This window comes from Schistocerca nitens, chromosome 3, assembly GCF_023898315.1.
Source record: "Schistocerca nitens isolate TAMUIC-IGC-003100 chromosome 3, iqSchNite1.1, whole genome shotgun sequence".
Taxonomy (NCBI): domain Eukaryota; kingdom Metazoa; phylum Arthropoda; class Insecta; order Orthoptera; family Acrididae; genus Schistocerca; species Schistocerca nitens.
This window is the reverse complement of record NC_064616.1, coordinates 437,453,867-437,470,573: the sequence shown is the minus strand read 5'-3', so window position 1 is coordinate 437,470,573 and position 16,707 is coordinate 437,453,867.

The window sequence follows — 16,707 nt, the reverse complement described above, 5'->3', positions numbered from 1 at the left end:
TCCGGCCCAGATTGTATACTAGTTAGGTTCCTTTCAGGGTATGCTGATACAATAACTCCATACCTAACAATCATACACAACCGATCGCTTGACGAATGATCCGTACCCAAAGACTGCAGAGTTGCACCGGTCAAACCCATATGCATGAAAGGTAGTAGAAGTAATCCACTAATATACAGGCCAATATCATTGACGTCGATTTGCAGCAGGCCTCTGGAACATCTGTTTAAAACGGTCTATTGACACACAGTCAACACCGATTTTGGGAACATGGTTCTTGTGAAACACAACTAGCTCTTTACTCACGTGAAGTGTTGAGTGCTACTTATAAGGGATTTCAAATTGATTCCGTATTTGTACATTTCCAGAAAGTTTTTGACACTGTACCACACAAGCGGCTTGTAGTGAAAATGCGTGCTCATGGAATATAGCCTCAGTTATATGACTGGATTCGTGATATCCTGTCAGAGAGGTCACAGTTCGTGGTGATTGATCGAAAGTCATCGAGTAAAACATGAGTGATTTCTGGCGTTCCCCAAGGCAATGTTATAGGTCCTTCGCTGTTCCTTACCTAAACGATTTAGGAAACAATCTGAGCAGCCGTCTTAGGTTGTTTGCAAATGATGCTGTCATCAGTAGATGAAAACAAATTGCGAAATTATTTAGAAAAGATATCTGAATGGTGCAAAAATCGGCAATTGAAAGAAACTGAAAGTTTGAGGTCATCCACATTAGTGCTAAAAGGATACTGTTAAATTCGGTTACACGATAAATCAGTCAAATCTAAAGGCCGTAAATTCAACTAAATACCTAGGAATTACAATGAAGAACAACTTAAATTGGAAGGAATACATAGAAAATGTTGTTGGGAAGGCTATCCAAAAACTGCATTTATTGGCAGGACACTTGGAACGTGTAATAGATCTACTAAAGAGACTGCCTACACTACGTTTGTCGGTCCTCTTTTAGAATACTGCTGAGCGGTGTGGGATCTTTACCAGATAGGATTGACGGAGTATATAGGAAAAGTTCAAAGAAGGGCAGCATGTTTTGCATTACCGCGAAATAGGGGAGAGAGTGTCACTGAAATGATACAGGATTTGGGGTGGACATAATTAAAACAAAAGCGTTTTTGGTTGTGGCGGAATCGTCTTACGAAATTTCAATCATCTACTTTCTCCTCCGAATGCGAAAATATTTTGTTGACGTCGACCTGCATACGGAGAAACGATCACAATAATAAAATAAGGGAAATCAGAGCTCGTACAGTAAGATATAGATGTTCGTTTCTTTCCGATCGCTATACGAGCTTGGAATAACAGAGAATTGTGAAGGTGGTTCGATGAACCCTCTGCCACGCTCTTAAATGTGATTTTCAGAGTATCCATATAGATGTAGATGTACATGTATATGGTTATCCCTTCGTATCTCAAAATTTGTCCTACCAGCCGACCCTTTCTTCTAGTCAGGTTGTACCACAAATTTATTTTCTTCAGAATTCTGTTTAGTACCTCCTTATAAGTTACGTTGTCTACACGATCTAATAATCAGCATTCTTCTGTAGCACCGCATTTCAAAAGCTTCTATTCACTTCTTTTCTAAACGGTTTATTGTCCATATTTCACTTCCATACCCTCCGTACATATACTTTCAGAAAAGACTTCCTGACACTTAAGTCTATACTCGATGTTAACAAATTTCTCTTCTTCAGAGACGCTTCTCTTGCCATATCCAGTCTACATTTTATATCGTCACTACTTCGACCATCATCTTTTATTTTACTGCCCGAATAGCAGAACTCGTGTACCACTTTAAGTGTCCCATTTCCCAATCTATTCCCCTCAGCACCATCTTATTTAATTCGAGTACGTTCCATTATCCTCGTTTTGCTTTTGTTGAAGTCCGTCCTGTATCTTCCTTTCAAGACACTGTCACTTCGGTTTAAATGCTCTTCCAAGTCATTTGCTGTCTCTAACAGAATTAAAATGTCATCAGCCAACTTCCAAGTTATATTTTTTCTCCTTGTACTTTAATTAGTACTCCAAATTTTTCTTCTGTTTCTTTTACTGCTTGCTCAATACACAGACTGAATAACATCGGGGATAGGCTAAAACCCTGTCTCACTCCCTTCTCAAACTGCTTCCCTTTCATGCCTCTCGACTCTTATAACTGCCATCTACTGTTCATATGGTAAATAACCCTTCGTTCCCTGTATTTTAAGCCCTCCCACGTCTAGGATTTGAAAGAGTGTTCCAGTCTCTAAGTTTACAAATGCAATAAACGTAGGTTTGCCTTTCCTTAACCCATCTTCAATGAGAGGTCGTTCGATTAGTACTGCCTCGCGTGTCCCTACATTTCTCCGGAATCCAAGCAGACCATCTCCGAGACCGGCTTCTACCTATTTTTCCATTATTTGTGTAAGGAATTCGTGTTAGTATTTTGCAAGTTCGGTAATTTTGACACCTGTCAGCACCTGTCTTTTTCTTTATTAAAATTGGAATTGTTATATTCTTCTTGAAGGCTGATGGTATTTCGCGTGTGTCATGCACAGTCTCCAAAGGCCATCAGTAATTTTAAGAGAAGTTTGTCTACTCCCAGGGCCTTGTTTCGAGTTAGCTTTTACAGTGCTCTGTCGAATTCTTCACGCAGGATCATATCTCATATCTTGATCTACGCCGTCTTCTATTTCCGTAATAGTGCCATTAATTACATCTCTACTGTATAGGCCCTCTACATACTCCATCCACCTTTCTGCCTTCCCTTCTTTGCATTGGACTGGTTTCCTACCTGAGCTCTTTATATTCATACTGGTTGTTCTTTTTTCTCCAAAGGTGTCTTTAATTTTCCTGGAGATGACGTCTATCTTTCCCATATTGATATATGCTTGTAGAGACTGCTGCCTAGCCATTTTGCACTTCCTGTCAATCTCATGTTTTAGACGTCTGTATTCCCTTTCGCCTGCGTTTACTGCATTTTTTATATTTTCGCCTTTCATCAGGTAAATTCGGTATCTCTGGCGTTACCCAGGAAGAAAAAAGGTTCCTTTTCAGTAAACTTACCAGTGATTTTTCCAACACGAATACGAAATGTGGCTAAACTGTAATCCTACCTTCTGCTAATTTTAGCATATAATAATAAAATCTGAGTGCAATACAATGTACACTATTCACAGCAGCCGAGTCTTAATCGCATTGTAGAGAATCCTTTAACCTGAGAAATGAATTGTGATCGTATGTGCTTAAGTTCAAAACGAACTAATTATAAGTACATCCGCGACCTTGGCAAGTACTTGCTGTTGCTTTACGCTGATTGCAATTCGTTTCGCGAATTTCTTTAGGGATTTCGGATTCATTTTAACACATTCAAGACTAGGTGCGATTCTTACATTCTTGGACATGAGCTGCTATCCATTCTTATGAAAGATCTTTTGACCTTGTCCTTCCTCCTATGCCTTGCGCGTACCTGTGAAGTTTCTCTTTCCTGGCTGCAACATCTAGCCGTCTAGCATGTCCGCCAGTCATGCTTTCTCATTCACCTGTATATATCTTTACCTACAGCTAGGACATGTTCCATGATATTCAAAACAAAACTTAACTCCTATTCACTTTCTGTTACCATAGCTGCATTAGCAGTCAAGCGTATTGTGCTCATTTTCTGTGCTTAACAAACAACAACAGTTGTTTAATTCCTTTTCCAGCGAACATATAAACAACAATGGTGACAATGAAGATGCCTTACGTCTTTCCTGGTTTTGACTTGTACAGATCTGTCAGTGCAGACTATCCTAATTTGCTTTGAAGGAAGAGGATGTATCTCTATCTCCCTAAGAGAGAAAGGAAACGCTTTTTATTTGATCCCAGATTATAAAACGCCATTACATATTTACTGCGCCACAATAAACTCCGAAAAACGACCTCCTTTTAATTTTGACGACCTCCTTTTAATTTTGATTGTGCTTGTCCACTCTATATACACAACACACAATGGTTTCACTGTGTGTTTATACATGCCAGCCGCATGCAGTGAACAGAAGACGATCGCTTTCTTGGATCAAATCTAAGACGAGGCGCTAGATTTCATCAAATAAATTTGACGAAAGGCAACATTTGACGAAAGTTCCCTATTACACTACATCAAATCTGTTTGACAAGGCAACTTTGCTGAAGAGATTTAGTAGTGCAGTACAGGCTTTCCAGTAACGTTTAGGTTTTTCTGACGGTTGGATCTATCGTGAAGATGCGTATGCACACCAATAGTAAAATGGTTGCAATCATTTGTGATACCTTTACTCGAATGAACGTATGTTTGTGGTTTCCCTGAACAAGAGGGCGTAGTAGCTCTTCTCCATAGAAAGAACTTCATTGTCGGTCAATTTTATTACACTGTCGGTGTCACAGCTCATGCTCCGCCACGGCCGACTCTTCCACCTGTTCGAACCTGCAATACCTTTTTTGTCCGGTAATCAGATGTTAATGGATCATCTAGTCATTTCAGTATAGGCTTTTCCATATGTATGGGGTTTGCAGAATATTCCCGACATTGCAAGTGAGAATCCATGAACACCAGGACAACAATAACATTGAAGATGAATTGCTCGTAGCTCATAAGGTATGCATTTTAGAGCTGATTTTTACCAGACTTCTTTTGCTTCGATTGATCGTTCCTGTTATATCTCTGAACACTGACCATTCGTCCTGGCATACCCTATACAGTCTGCGGTCGCGAGCTCGATTCCCTTCCACCACCAACAATGCAGGATGAAGCTTTGACAGTGCCTGCCACTCGTAATGACTGAACGTTGAAAAAAATCATCATATAAACGTCGGCCGAAGAACCAGCGACAGAAGCTAACAGGCAGTTTGTTACGGACTATTTCCTTCGCGCCCATTTTCCACCACTACGGCCCACATCTAAACATGCGTATTACTGTGAGGCCCATGTGAGAATTAATTTACATGTTTCCGTTAAATACAATATACAAAATGTCCAGTAACCTTACGTAAAAAGAGCCGTAAAAAATACGTCATTATTTTTCCCGCAAAAAAGAAAAAAACGGTTTAATCTCTTTTCCATGCATTTCCATGTTCATCAAAGCATTCGTTGATATCAGGTTAGACTTCACAGTCAACACCGGAACCACATTTGTTTCTACAGTGACACAACGATGCAAGAAGCTCATCGGATCAATATTCAACTTTTCCAAAGATATTTCTTGGTATCGAATCAACGAACGTAGTCGGATTCTGCATCAGCATAACGTCAATCCGGAAATGATATATCGTTTGAGATGAGATGCCTAAGATCTCAAAAATCTCATAAACCTCAATGCCACAGCTTACTACGATGATATTAAGATCTATATTGACCATTTATTCAGAAGAAAGCTGAGTCTATAATTCTCAGCTAGTAGAAAGATAAGAGTGCTCCTTTGACCAATTAAAAAACATGTGTCCAGTTATAAATTCGCTAGAGAGAAGTTTGGTGTAAACAAATGGTTCAAATGGCTCTGAGCACTATGGGACTTAACTTCTGAAGTCATCAGTCCCCTAGAACTTAGAACTACTTAAACCTAACTAACCTAAGGACATCACACACAGCCATGCCCGAGGCAGAATTCGAACCTGAGACCGTAGCGGTCGCGCTGTTCCAGACTGTAGCGCCTAGAAACGATCGGCCACCACGGCCGGCGTTGGTGTAAACAGGTGCAACTGGGTTATAAGAAAACATATCTTCTAATCCAGCGTTTTCCTGTTTGTGGTGGACTCACAGTATTTTCCAGACATGTCGTGACGTTAACAGATTTCCATATTCTGAAGAGAATTACAGAGAAAATAGGTCTTCAGTTATTTGACACACGGACCGAATTATGACAAACTTATGCTACTAATATCTTGAACACAGGATAGGGAAAGAATACAAAAAAAAAATCATTAATTTAGATACCTGGTGAGGAAATAGCCCAATACACCCGGCGTAAGAAATTGGTAAAGACTTATCACTTAACTAAAACGTATTTATAACAAACGAATTATTTCCTCGCAAACAAAGCCTCATTAGTGCGTTACTCTAATACAACCAGTATGTTGATACTTAGTTGGGTAGTTGGATTTAACTGAGACACGTGAAACAGAAAACTTGAGAAAGAGAGCAGAAAACTCTGAAAATAAAATAGACCACTGAAACAAACGGTGTGTACAGAAAGAGAAATAATGATAGTTTGAGCAGCTGCATGTAGCCATATGAGAAAGCGCTGAATGATGCTTTACTGACTCTGGTTCAGATTAACGATAACAGGCTCTAAGATAAATTTTCAAACAGTGTGAACCACAAAAAGTAACCCCATGATTCCCATGACTGCAGATAATCGGAAACAATAAGAATAGATGATAGAAAACCATGAAATTCTAGATACAGATGAGTCTCGAAATAAAATTTTAGAATGTCATTGTAGCGGCATCACCTCATAAGATAGTTCTATTGTGGAATTGCGGCAGTGAATGGCAGCCATACCCGTAAGTCAGCTGTGGGCTTGTTGGTAATAACTTTGTGGTACGTGAAGCAGCAAAGTACGTCGCACCGACAAGGGCGCAATAATTGTCGAAACGGGGTGCTCAGTAGGACTGCGACGCAAACCACCATCGAAACCAGCGCACTGGTACTAACCTAATGTGTGTCAGTATTTGACTTGAACAAGCTCATTTGCAAAAAATATGCGCGTTGCCGAGTATAAATAGAGGACAGTCAATTAGTACCAGTGTCTTTAGCGTCACAGTTCTCTTGGACGACGGTGCTGTGCTACACGGCCGGCCACACGAAGCACAATTCCAGTCTATGGCGAGGCCACGGTTCGACACACTCAGTTCGTAAGGGACTCGGGGCCAGTTCAGGCCTTCCAGTATCCCGGTCGATTCCTGCCCGGAGGCAGAGGCATCGCATCCCGGTTGCTGCAGAGGACATCCACCCATCAACATCCGCCTTCCGCCATCGCGGGGAGTGTGTCGGCGTGGTGCGAGTGCCACTCGTCACCGGAGGTCGTCATCGAAGAGTTCGCTGCTGGGGCAGCGTGCCTCGCCGTGGCAGTCGCAACGGGGCTGCGTCCTCAGCAAAGCCGAGCGCCAAAACAACCGAGTGAGCGGAATTCGACGTGTTCCCGTACCTCTGGCGACTTCATTATCTTCAGAGGAGAAAAAATTGTTATTCAATTGGTCTTTTTTTTAACTTTTACTTATCAGTCTACAGACATGCTTGATGTGGCTCGCCACGATTTCCTTTCTTGTGTCAACATCTTCAACTGAGAAGAGCATTTACTAGCAACATTCTGAGTTACTTGTTCTGTATACCCTCGTGTCTTTCTTCCACGACACTATTAGCCCCCTATGGCTTCCTCTAGTACTACAGTAACTATCCTGCAAGAACTTCTCATGTCCTATCAGTCTTCTTAATTTTTAATATCTTTCTGTGGCACCGCAGCTTAAACGTGTCGGCTCTTGTCTTCCGGTTTTCCCACAGTCCCTTATTCACTTCCATACAGTGCTAAATTCCATACGTAGATTCTCAGAAATATCAGTCTCAAGTTAAGGAAGGAATTCTCTCTTTGCCTGGACAAGCCTCTTTCATATATCCTCTTTGCTATAGTCATTGTGCATTGTTATGGTTTAAAGTTAGCGAAATGCCTTCACTATTTCTACAATGCGTTCCCAAATATGCTTCCCAAATATGATGCCGAATTCATCGCTAACGTTTCTTCAGTTTTCCTCATTGTTTTAGCTTTCCTTTACTGTAAATGCGTACTCACAAGGGAACCTCCCCATCGCACCCCCTCAGATTTAGTGATAAGTTGGCACAGTGGATAAGCCTTGAAAAACTGAACACAGATCAATCAAGAAAACAGGAAGAAGTTGTGTGGAACTATAAAAAAAATAAGCAAAATATACAAACTGAGTAGTCCATGCGCAAGATAGGCAACATCAAGGACAACCTGAGCTGCGGAGCGCCGTGGTCCCGTGGTTAGCGAGAGCAGCTGCGGAACGAGAGGTCCTTGGTTCAAGTCTTCTCTCGAGTGAAATTTTAATTTTTTATTTTCAGACAATTATCAAAGTTCAAGCACTCACACATAATCAACTTCTCTCTCCAAAATTCCAGGACATGTTCAGATTTGCTTGGACATATGCAGGATTTGACGGTCTACAAAAGGAAAAATTTGAAAACGTTAAAAACATGTGTTTTGACAGAGCACTGGGAAAACTGTGCGACTGTGAAACTGTTGCATTCATTTGTTGCAGTTTATGTGACAAACTCTTATGTTTTCATCACTTTTTTGGGAGTGACTATTACGTCTACATGAAAACCTAAATCGGGCAAGGTAGAAGAATCTTTTTACCCATTCGCCAAGTGTACAAGTTAGGTGGGTCGACAACATATTCCTGTCATGTGACGCACATGCCGTCACCAGTGCCGTATAGAATGTATCAGACGTGTTTTCCTGTGGAGGAATCGGTTGACCTATGACCTTGCGATCAAATGTTTTCGGTTCCCATTGAAGAGGCACGTCCTTTCGTCTAATAATCGCACGGTTTTGCAGTGCGGTTGCAAAAGACAGGCACTAAACTTATTACAGTGAACAGAGACGTCAATGAACGAACGGGCAGATCATAACTTTGCGAAAATAAAAGAAAGAAAACTTTTCACTCGAGGGAAAACTTGAACCAAGGACCTCTCGTTCCGCAGCGCTCACGGTAACCACGGGACCACGGTGATCCATTGCTCAAACTCCTTGATGTTGCATATCTTGCGCATAGACTACTCAGCTTGTATATTTTGCTTATTTTTTTATAGTTCCACACAACTTCTTCCTGTTTTCTCGATTGATCTGTTTTCAGTTTTTCAAGGCCTATCCACTGTGCCAACTTATAACTAAATCTGAGGGGGGTGCGATGGGGAGGTTCGCTTGTCAGTACCCATTAGTCTTGTCATTCAGTTCAACAGGTCGAGTAATTCTTCCTCTCTTCCACTGAAGTTTAAATATCAACAGTGGATCTGAAACTTTCGTGCCTTTATGGGCTGAATGAAACTTTCGTACTTGTATTTGTTTGTTGAGAATTCACACTATGGCTACTACTGAGTGAGGCCCATAACTTATGTGCATTAACTGCTCTTATTAAAGTGCTGGAACCTAACCTCCGAAAAGAAATGACAGTTAATTTGTGGATTGGAATCCCTCTGTGCACCTATCCTGCACCTAGCAGACTCCAGCAGTGACAAACTCATATTTAATGCTGAAGGAAAGAACGTTTGTGTACTAGTTGAGTGTAGTGGTATACAACATTACTTGAATCTGTCACGAAAAGAAAAGAAGCCGAGACCATGGGAGATGGTAGTGCTATGATTACGGGATTATGAAGTGGATGTGCGTAATCAGTAACCACAATTTGAAATTAATCTGTATTGAGACGAACATAAACGCAAAAACTGCGCATATTGTAAGGGCGATCTCATATATATATATATATATATATATATATATATATATATATATATATATATATATATATATATATATATGTGTGTGTGTGTGTGTGTGTGTGTGTGACGTCGACATTTTTTAAATAAAGTGTAAATAGATTAAAATACCACTCGTCCAATACGCGTATGGAGATTTATTTGGAAAATACATTAAAAACTTTTTAATGTATATACCAAACAAATCTCCATAAGTAAAATAGACGTGTGGGGTGCGGGAACTTCTCCCTTTCTGTCTGACGCGGATTTTCTGCATGATCCACCAACACAACCGCATGAGGTAGTGATAATTCCGGGGAACCGCAATAAAGAACGCATCAAGCCTGAGAGCGTCGAATCACTGAAGAAGAAAAAACAGTTGGAAGATAAGGGAGATGTTCACACTTCTTCTCCCTCTGTTTTGTCAGTTGATTCTGCCATGGCTACTGGAACATAGATCCGTTCGATGATGTATTTTGTAGTATTTGTTTCACTTCAGTTCTCTATGCAAGAAAATACTTTCCTCACTTTGAATATTAAGAACATTAGTTCTGAATTCAAGCTCACCAGTTTGAGACAGTTTATGTATAAGTCTGGAGCAGACATACTTTTTTACAGGATGTACGAGGCCTGTTCAGAAAGTAAGCTCCGATTGATTGCCAAATTGAAACCACAGTGAACATCAGAAATGTTTTACTTGTAACAATTAGCTACACCTTTCAGCTACTTCTCTACGTAGTCGCCGTTCTGACTTAGACTTTTGTCATAGCGTTGTACCAACTTTTCAATAGCCTCATCATAGAAGGCAGCCGCCAGTGCTTTCCGCCAGTTCTCCACGCTGGCCTACACCTCGTTGTCTGTGTCAAAATGTTGTCTTCAAAGACAGCGGTTCATGTGACCAGAGATGAAACTCAGGGGGAGACAATTGCGGAGTGTATTGTGGGTAATCTCACATTTCCATTTGAAAACGATGCAGGAGCATCTTCATTGCCCCTGCAGAATGCGGCTGAGAATTGTCTTGAAGAAGAAACAGCACGACAGTTATGTAATGTTAGCTGCATAGCTTCAGGCGAAATTTCTCACCAGGCCCTCGTACTTGGCGGCAGACACTATTTTCTAGACATCTTTACGCACTCACAGTGAGCTCAGAAATGAGAAGAGCGACGTGATGCTAACTGGGGTTATACTAGAGACACTACCCAACACATCTGTGCAAAGCTTTATCGGATTTTCATAGTCGTTTCCATTTCACGACCGATCGGAGCTTACTTTCTGAGCGCCCCTCGTATTATTTAACCATTTTTCAATCCCTCGGCTCTCGACCTTTTTAATGTGTGTTCCGAACTTTCTACAGGTAACACCTTGTTCCAAAGGAAAAGAATTCCATAGCGAGATTTCGAAATTGTCGATAATGGTAGGGGTATTATAGGACGTACATCTCGTGATCTCGCTTTACTTCTTCTGTATGCACCTTCTGCCTCTGAACGTTCTATGGAACGTTCGCATTGCTACAAAGAGGAAATCATTTACCTGCTTCGTAAATTCCCTACAAAGATTCTATTGGGTGGTGATTTTAATTGTGTTTTCCGGCTGGTGGATCAGTCTTCTAATTTCTATTTTAATAAAGACCTTGAAGACACTGTACGCTCCTTGCACCTAAGTGATGCGTGGTTTTGTCGGTATCCTACATTTGTCCGATATACCCAGTTCACTACCAGTCGACTTGATCTTTTTTACCTTTCTAATTTAAGTGTGGGCAGCTTTTGGAAGTTGACGAAATACCTGCTTGTTTTACTGATCATTTTGCTGTTGCCGTCACATTTAATTATGTACAGCAACCGGTAAAATGTTCAATGTAGCCTATCTACAAGATCATTCCCTTGTTGTTGTCATTAAAGAAGTATGGGCCCGTTGCTCACGTGCTATTGTACGGTTTTCGTCTGCTGTGGAATGGTGGAGGCTGCATGCCAAGCCACCATTTCGTAAGGCTCTCATGCGTTTTGATGGCGTAATGGTGGCAGGCGTCCGGCGGGCCAAGGAATATTATTACTCCGTATAACGTACGTCAATTTTACGATAGCGCTAAGCAAGCTCGTCTGCTTATTATGGATGTACGCTGAATCAAGCCAAATTTCTACAGTTAAAAGAATTACAGAAGGAAGGACTCCGGACAAAATCTTAACCACGTTCCATTTCACAAGATGACTCACTTCGTTATACCATATTATCCGTATGAGGGGGCGCAGGAAACGCGTTTGCATTGCGTCCCTCGCTAACGCTGATGGCCGAGAGTCAAAGTCTCACCCTGACATTTTAAATTTAATTTTTAGCTGTATTACTGAACTGTGTAATACCCATATTCCCCATGAAAATTGTCCTGATGACTTTTCCTCATTGCAGGATTGCGTCATCATCCCTGAATTGAATGACAGTTTCTTTGAGTGATGTCCACAAGGACGATATATATGATGTTACCGGGTCTCGATCACGAAAGTCAAGTGGACTGGATGGCATTCCTTAAGAATTTTGTGTTAATTTTTGGCCTCTCATAGGTGACATAATAACGTCGATGGTTAATGAAATGAAATGGGGTGTCTCACTTCCTGCTCCTTTGAAGGAAGGTAAAATGGTCCTCATCCCGCTAAATAAGGGTCGACCCGGTCTTGACCCACTTAGTCCAATTACTCTTCTAAACTTAGATTACAAAACTTTTTCTGTAGATATAAATACCTGTCTCTCTAAGTTGCTGAACAGAATTGTTGCCGTTCACCAAAGCTGTGTGCCTGGACGCACTATACGGACTTCTGTTACCGAATCTCGAAATGTCATTACGGTGGCTGCGGCCACTAATAAATCGGGGGCCTTGCTTTCTCTCCACTTGCAGAAGGCATTTGGGAGTGTCAGTCACAGTTATTAATAAGTTTGTCAACTGCCTTGGGTTTTACTCACGACGCATGCCAGGTCCAAACCAATATTTTCACTTGGTTGTGAACGGTTACCTGCAACCCCTCCCCCCCTCCCCCCTCCCCACAAGCGATTTCAACCTGTCGGGGTTCACCCCATCTATTTCAAGCTCTGCTTTGTTCTAGGAGTCCTTGCTTCGCCGTATTGCTATGCAACTACATGGCTGGACTACACAGAGAACAATTTTCAGTCCACACTTTCGCCGATTTCATGGATTGTACGAAATGTTAACGACATTTCTGAACTCAAGGGTACCTTGGCTTCTTTTTGCCGACTGACAGGTGCCCACATTAATGATGGCAAGTGAACATTCCTACTGTTGGAGGCCTTGAACAAAGTCTTAATTTCTTGGGCGACGGTGACAGATCGCCACAAGACGTTAGAGATCATAATAGATCGCAACCCAACCAAAACAGCAGCACTTAACTGGTTCTAGGCGCTACAGTCTGGAACCGTGCGACCGCTACGGTCGCAGGTTCGAATCCTGCCACGGGCATGAGTGTGTGTGGTGTCCTTAGGTTAGTTAGGTTTAAGTAGTTCTAAGTTCTAGGGGATTGATGACCTCAGAAGTTAAGTCCCATAGTGCTCAGAGCCATTTGAACCATTTTTGAACTTAACTGGTTAGTGATTACGACTCGTGTTCAGGGAGCGCTTCATGAACACGAACACCATTCCCTTAGTCGCCTTCGCAAAGTGGGGTCTTAGACACCTATATTTTCAGTAAAGTGTATTACATTCCACAGATATTCCCGCTTCCCGCAACTGAAACAACTATCTCGTCGATTCTTGTGGCGACGACACTTCTGTCGAGTTCAGTATGAAGTGGCAGCCAGGCTCCGCAGTCTCGGGGGATTAGATCTTTCCAATATAAAAGTGAAGGATTCTATCTTGTTTGTACCACGCAATGACTTAACATGTACACAGGCTCCGTACTCTATTACATTTTGTTTGTATTCCTGTCTCCAGCTGGTCAGTCAGACGCCTCCTGTTGATGATTGACAGATAAACCCTAAATTGCGACACAACGGCGAATATTTTACAATTGACAGTTTCTTAGGTGCTGATCTCCTTTCAAAGACGCACCCTACTAATGGAGACTTATCATCCCGATGGGATCAACCATCTTGACTCTTCCCTGCTGAAATAGCTTTCCTGGCAACATCTTGGAAAACTGCATGGTTTCATCTTCGTCTTCTTGTATCAGCAATGGATATTGCTTCGTCGTGGTGTAGAGTCATTCATCGTTTGATACCGAATGGCGACCGTCTTTTCTGCAAAGGCTTTCGCCCGACTGACCAGTGTGACGAATTTTTTGTAAATTTATGGTAAGTTGTATGGGACCAAACAGCTGTGGTTATCGGTCCCTAGGCTGACACATTACGTAACCTAGCTTAAACTAATTTACGCTAAGGACAACACACACACCCATGCCCGGGGAAGGACCCGAACCTCCAACAGGTTGAGCCGCGCGAACCGTGGCAAAGCGCCTGAGACCGCATGGCTACACCTTGCGCCTCAGTGTGACGAATATCAACACACTGATACCTGATTTCGCAGTCTGGCCTCTTGTGGAGATGATATTTGACTATGGATTCGTTGACTCTCGGCTTTTCTTTCCCGACTGCCTGAAACCGCTTTTTCGGATGAATTTCTTATTCGACTGGACGCATCCTTTTCTCCTCAGACGAAAACGAATATGATCCTCTGGCTCCTGGATCACCAAGTTCGCTAAGTTGTTGAAGATGGGAACATCTCTGATTCCCGTGTATTTCACCAGTATCTGGAGACCGCGCACTGGAAGTGGCTGCTGCTGCCACATTATCAAGCACCTATTCTGCAAATATACTTTTTCTCGTTTTCAATCGATAGAGTATTGATTAAGGTCCCCTCTGGTCTTTGATTCCACACTGTTTCTGATGCCCAGTCATGCAAAGCCTTGCTTTGTTAACACCCAAAAAATTAAATATAAATAAAATAAATAGAAATATAAAATTAAATAAATATAATAGAAAATGACAATAAGTTGTTAGTTTGCATTCTGGTTCCTCAGAAGTTTTTCTTTTGTTTTGTTACTAGAAATGACTTCTTTTCTCAGTTTGCAACTCATATTACATAATTATTTTGTGTTTGGTTGCCGTCATGTCCATGAAAGTACCAAGTATTCAGCGTGTCTGACTGCGCGCATTCGATTCCCGGCTGAGTCGGGGATTTTCTCCCCTTGGGGACTGGGTGTTGTTTTTTTCTCATCATCATTTCATCCTCAACGACACGCGAGTCACCCAATGTCGCATCAGCTGAAAAGACTTGCAATTAGACGGCCGAACTTCCCCAAGTTGGTACTGCCGACCATCAATGCCATACAGGCATTTCATTTTACCAGACCACAGTACATCACTGTCCCATTTCTTTGTAGGTTGACTCTTTCTGATGATTCTCTTCAACTTCATCTTACCCTTCATCATTACTGAACTATGAATTTAGTTTATTTTTGCTACTGGGTATGCCTTACAGTCAGTCTCTGTCACGTTGGACAGAAGACATCAAAATAGAAAAAGAGTCTAGAGGGCTGCACAGGGTCACTACAACCGTTCCTAATATCAAATTATACGTGGAACGCAATTAGCTTTTTAAAATAGAATTGCTCTGTCACTGTACGATATTCTTCATATTTTTTTATTCCTGTGAAACGCATGAGACCCACAAATGGAGAAGAAATACAAACTTTGATGTTTGCCGACAACATCGTATTTCTCTCAGAGACAGTAAACGACCTGTAACAGCAGTTAAACGGAATTTACAGTGTCTTGAAAGGAGGATATAGGATGAACATCAACAAAAGCAAAACGAGGACAGTGGAATTTGGTCGCATTAAATTAGGTGATTCTGAGGAAATTAGATTAGGAAACGAGACATTTAAAGTAGTAGATGAGTTTTTGTATTTGGGCAGCAAAATAACTGACGATGGTCGAATTAGAGAGGATTTAAAATACAGACTGGCAATGGCAACGGAAGTGTTTTTGAAGAAGAGAAATTTGTTAACATGGAGTATAGATATAAGTGTCAGGAAGCCTTTTCTGAACGTATTTGTATGCACTGTAGCCATGTATGGAAGTGAAACATGGACGATTAACAGTTTAGACAAGAGGAGAATAGAAGCTTTCGAAGTGTGGTGCTACAGAAGAAAGCTGAAGATTAGCGAGGTAGATCACGTAATTACTGAGGATGTACTGAACAGAAATGGGTAGAAGGGGACTTCGTGGCACAACCTGACTAGAAGAAGGGATCGGTGGGTAGGACACGTTCTGAGGCATCAAGGGATTATCAGTTTAGTATTGGAGGGAATCGCGGAGGGTAAACATCGTAGAGGGAGACCAAGGCACGAATACACTAAACAGATTCAGAAGGATGTACGTTGCAGTAGTTACTCGGAGATGAACAAGCTTGAACTGGATAGAGTAGCATGGAGAGCAGCATCAAACGATTCTCTGGACTGAAGAACACAACAATAACAAGGGTAGATAAGGAAATCGTCTATGCCCTTTTAAATGGAAAAGAACTTAGCTTTAGCCTCTTACGAAGTTCGGAAATTTAGACAGAAACATATCTCGTGTTCTACACACACCGAATGTTACTCCAACGCCTTAGCTACGTACCAGTCTCGCTCGGTTCATTCATTTTCACAGCTATCGAAAAAAGAACTATGCGTTTATTCGTTTTAAAAGGTAAACAAATTCGCTACAAGGATCTTACTTACCAACAATCATGCTGCTCAGCAAATGTTAGAAAGTTTCCTGTTTTACCAGTGCAGTATCGTACGCATTTTTGGAAAAAAATTCGATTCTGAAATGACCCCATCTCCCCCCCCCCCAAAAAAAAAGAAAAAAGAAAGGTTCAAATGGCTCTAAGCACTATTGGACTTAGCATCTGTGGTCATCAGTCACCTAGAACTTAGAACTACTTAAACCTAACTCACCTAAGGACATCATACACATCCATGCCCGATGCAGGATTCGAACCTGCGACCGTAGCGGTCGCGCGGTTGCAGACTGAAGCGCCTAGAACAGCTCGGGCACACCGGCCATCTCCCCCATCTCCGTAGAGTTGTACATCCGATGTAGTTATCGCCAATTTTCAGTTGTGGAGTCTTGTAAATTATCTTATTTGGGAAGTATTATTTGTATGTGAGGCTGAAATATATTATAAACAATGTCCAAGGACCATTACTGCACATCAGCATAGCTGCAA